The sequence below is a fragment of the Nannobrachium achirus genome (genome assembly GCF_963921795.1).
Source record: "Nannobrachium achirus genome assembly, chromosome: 4".
Taxonomy (NCBI): domain Eukaryota; kingdom Metazoa; phylum Chordata; class Actinopteri; order Myctophiformes; family Myctophidae; genus Nannobrachium; species Nannobrachium achirus.
The window spans coordinates 19,859,956-19,864,767 of NC_137813.1; positions in this window are offsets into that span (position 1 = coordinate 19,859,956).

Here is a 4,812-nt window from a genome sequence, read left to right on the forward strand (position 1 = left end):
TTTGAATAATACCTAGAAAAGAACGAAGGGAATATTAGAAACATGAAACCATTCAAACAATGTATACATTATTGTCTTTATTATGTATTATGTAATACATGAGTTATATTCCACTCCCGACCAACTTATATTGATTGATATAAAAATATTACAGTACAGAACAACATAGGCTTATCATCTCTATGATTTTAAATCAAATGATATACATTTCAATATACGTAAGTATTAAAGTTGATTGTACAATTAAGTGATTCTAACTTGGTATTTTACCATTCTAAAGTTCTATTACTCATAAATGGCTTCCTGGAATTTCATTCATAATGAATAACTGATATGAAATGAACTGATATGTTTATCACAATGCTGTAAATTAAATCAAATTATTACTTTCCCGGTATGCATGTACTATTGTAGCCTCGAGGTTATTATTATTCAAATTAAAATTACAACCGTATTCCTTCAATAGCCTGATAATGTAAAAGTGTCAGAAATAGCTGTGCTGTAGTTACTGTGCTGGGATTAGAAGTGTCTGTGTAAAATAGTCTGACACCTGGTGGAAAACAAAGTACTGTGCAAACTGCAAACATAACGGTGCAGCCAAGGATGATTGAAGAAGAATTTATTAGAGGTTTGCATAGGAAAAAGTACAGTTTCATGACAGTACAAAGGGCGGGAGGGGACAATACAAGACAAGAGGAGATTGTGTGCAAAATTTACATTTACTTTATAGGAACTGAATTATAGTAGCCTACACATATCCAGTCAGCTATTAAATGTTAAAATGGGCACTTATATTTTTAAGGATTTTAAAACATATCAGAAATGGGGTTTGACTACGAGGGATTTAATTATGGATAGCTTTAATTATGACTAGTGAGATTGGAGTTTTGACTAGAAACGTGATTTTGGATATCTAAAACATATAGTACAGATAGAAGGGTGAATCGATTAAATGATAAAACAGTTTGCCATAGTAATGATGCTATCACCTGAAACACCACTACAAAGTCTTCTTCTTGTCCATTTGGGACCATCTGGTTAGTGATAGTGGTGACTTCATCATGTCCCTCTCCACCACGCACGCAGGCAGGAGTGCAGCCCCTCTACAGCTCTTTTTTTGGGCCCTGAACACCCAGCAGCCCAGCACGAGAAAACACGTTTTAGTTCCCTCTAACGTTTTTCTCAGATGTCAGTGTTTCAAATCCTTGTATTTGCACATTGTTAAAATAGATAGGCCTAACTTGACGCAGGAAAACACACATGGAGACGACATGGATCTGGTCAAGGTGCTACTAGCAGCCAGCAAAAAAGCAATTACGAAATTGTGGTATAGAAGTGACTCCCCAACTTGGCTGTGCATTGTGGAGGAAATGTATGTAATGGAGAGATTTACACATAGACTCAGGATACAGGAAAGATGGGAGAAATGGACTGAATTCACAACCCGGGAGAATGACACCACGGAGGATTGATATGGACTGTAATATGATATTATTATATTATTATGATGATATATGATGATGAAAATGATGTAAAATGTTGACCCTGTAAATATATGCACATGTGACAAAATAAAAATTAAGTTAAAAAAATAGATAGGCATACTCACGTGGCGTATGTGTCCGCTTTGGGCAAACCTTTGAATGGAGTGAGCACATGGGAGAACAGGAATCACTACAGACCTTTAAAACATCTATGCAACATCTAGGCCCATTCAGTTTTTCACTGTGTTGCCAGTGTGTAACTTACAGGAGAACAGTTGGGTCACAGTACTTGACCAAGAAGTGGTCACGGAATGGTGTCGGGGACAGCTCTGAGCTCCACAGGACAGAGTAACGAACCCGGAGGGAAGAGCCGCTCTCGTCTCCAGCAGTGTCACCTCAGGGACGGCAGGACGCCTGGAGAAAAGAAGGTACACATGGTAACATTATGGTACCTCACCATTTCATCCTTTGGTCTTTCACAGCCTCTCTTTCAATTCAATTACACACACACACACACACACAAGTTACACAACACAAGCCATCTGCACATATGTAGACCTACTTGTCTCGAATGAGGAAGGTTTGTGGGGCTGGGGCCATGGTGGGGTCGTTCTCGAGACGTGGACCAGGACGAGCACCCACTTAGTACAGGAAAAGGAGACATACTCCCTAATTTCAAATAGAGATAAACATTGTTCATTGTCCATGAACTGGTTCAAGGCCTCTCCCTGCTCAAATCATGACTCAGCTATTCTTTTGCACTGCACTGAATAAAATAAGGGAGTTTTTATAAATTGCATTACTCAAAAAACTTGCGATGCATACACACAAATGCAAAATAGCAGTTCTAGCTATCTTCACTATTTTGGAAAATAATGGACATATCCCTAAAAATATACATTGTGTGTGTGTGTGTGTGTGTGTGTGTGTGTGTGTGTGTGTGTGTGTGTGTGTGTGTGTGTGTGTGTGTGTGTGTGTGTGTGTGTGTGATAGTAGTAGCCTAGTTGTAGTAGTAGTAGTGGCGATGGTGGTGGTGGGCAGCCTTTATTGTCAATTATTGTTAAACCTGATTGTCTGGACGAAGTAGCTGTCAAGGAGTCTATTAGTGGTTCAGCCCTTGAAACTGTGGAACCGCTTGCCAGCCAGTAGCAGAAACAGTCGTGATAGGTTCCTGATAATCCTACAGGCTTTACTGTCACACCGACTATAATATCCTGGATGGTGGGAAGCCACCAGCTCACATCCACTGATACTCTGAGCTGAACGCAGCCTCTGCTGCACTTTGCAGTTGAAGGTAGACAGTAGCCCATTCACCCACTGTTTTACAACTGTAAACCTGTGATGGGACAATAAAGATGACTCTGCAGTGTTGCCTTTGTAGGCCCATAGGATCTTGGGCCACATTCCAAACTTTTTCAGCTACCTGAGGTTAACCAAGACCTGAGGCCGATTCTACAAACGCCTTCTAAATCAGTGGATCTCGCACTCTCAAGGTTTTTCAAAAATATATACTGTATTTTTAAAATGTTTTCGCAAAACGCAAAAATCTAAAATGACAAAGATGCTCTCCCAGTTTTAATGGGACAGTGGGTTAAATTACTGAATGTGTAGTCCTTCTTCACCCAAGGAGACAATTATGGAAAGATACTGTAGGCATGTAATATAAGAAATAATAATATAAGTAACATATAATGTAATAGGCGAGATATACTGTAGGCTACTACAGTATAAGAAAGTGCAGTTTACACTCAGGGTTGTACACTCTTCTGATGGATGTGTTAAATCTGTTTAATTGGGTATTTTTGGGCCCTTTGAGATATGTACAGTATTTGGTCAGTTCATTTATTAATTTAAAATAGAACATTAGTAGGTCTACAAGTCAATTGTCATCCAGGAAATGTTATACTATAAATTAACACCAGTATAATAGAATATAACCTATTATATATATTATAACATATTATAAAATATTTCCCATTTCACTTGCTTCTTTTATTTGTAGTTTAAAACGTTTTAAATCATGGCAGCCTGCAAATTCTGATGTCAGCATTATTGTATTGCAGTTGCAGTTCATAATATTTGAGAGAAACGCCAATGATGACAGGACCCTCAAGGGGTGTAACCAAGTACATTTACTTAATAGGCCTACTGTACTTAAGTAACATTTTGAGGTATTTGTACTTTACTTGAGTATTTCCAATAGCCTACTTTTACTCCTACTCCACTACATCTCAGAGGCAAATATTGTACTTTTACTCCACTACAATTATTTGAACACTTCAGTTACTTTGTAGATTTTGATTATCATTACAAAACATACATTAAGCTAGCAAGCTGGCCTATACATTTAGGAAACTAGTCCTTACCCGTTCAAAGATATGAGCTCTGAAATGATGTGCAGTGTGTGGGTTATGGGGTGTGCACTGTGCACTCAGTATATGAGGGATGGAAAGTAACTTTAACTGGTGCTTACATGATAATATGTAGGAGCATCAATGTAAGAAATACCCGTTTCGTTTAATGGCTACAGAGATACTGTGTACCGATCTGCATGATTTTTGGACAACATCTGTAACAGGGCCAGACAACCCCCCTGCCTGCGCACGCACGCACGCGCACGCACGCACGCACGCACACACACACACACACACACACGCACACACACACACACACACACACACACACACACACACACACACACACACACACACACAGCTGGTTAAACATGTTGCCTCATGCTAGATGCAGAATAGATAAGCCTCATGCTAGATGCAGAATAGATAGTAGATACATCATAAAAATGCTAATATACAGCATACGATTTGTGAAAGTGACAAACGGGCTTCACAGTTATGTTAGGTGTGTTCATATGCTAATGGTGATGCAATTTCAGATCAATTGCTCCAGCCACTGAGGAGAAACGCTGTGACAGACACTCACTCAGACAGACACTCAGACAGACATTCGGAAAATTATATGTTTGATGTATGCTAATTGTATTACAATTTAGAACAATTGGAAGATTGTAGATCTGCTATTTTATATATGAATAGACCTACTTTTGTACTTTTACTCAAGTATATTTTGATTACGGGACTTTAGTTGTAACGGAGTATTTCTACATTGCAGTATTGATACTTTTACTTATGTGAATACTTCTTCCATCACTGGCAAAGAAAGGATATCTACAAGTTGTAGATCTGTTCTTTTTTTGGCAGCAGCACGGTCGGGTCGTACCACAGAGTATAACGTCGGCCTATGAACTACGGAAGCCGAGACAAGACATTTCCGTGCGGCGTGCTCATTTGAACCAGCAGCGAGGATCCGC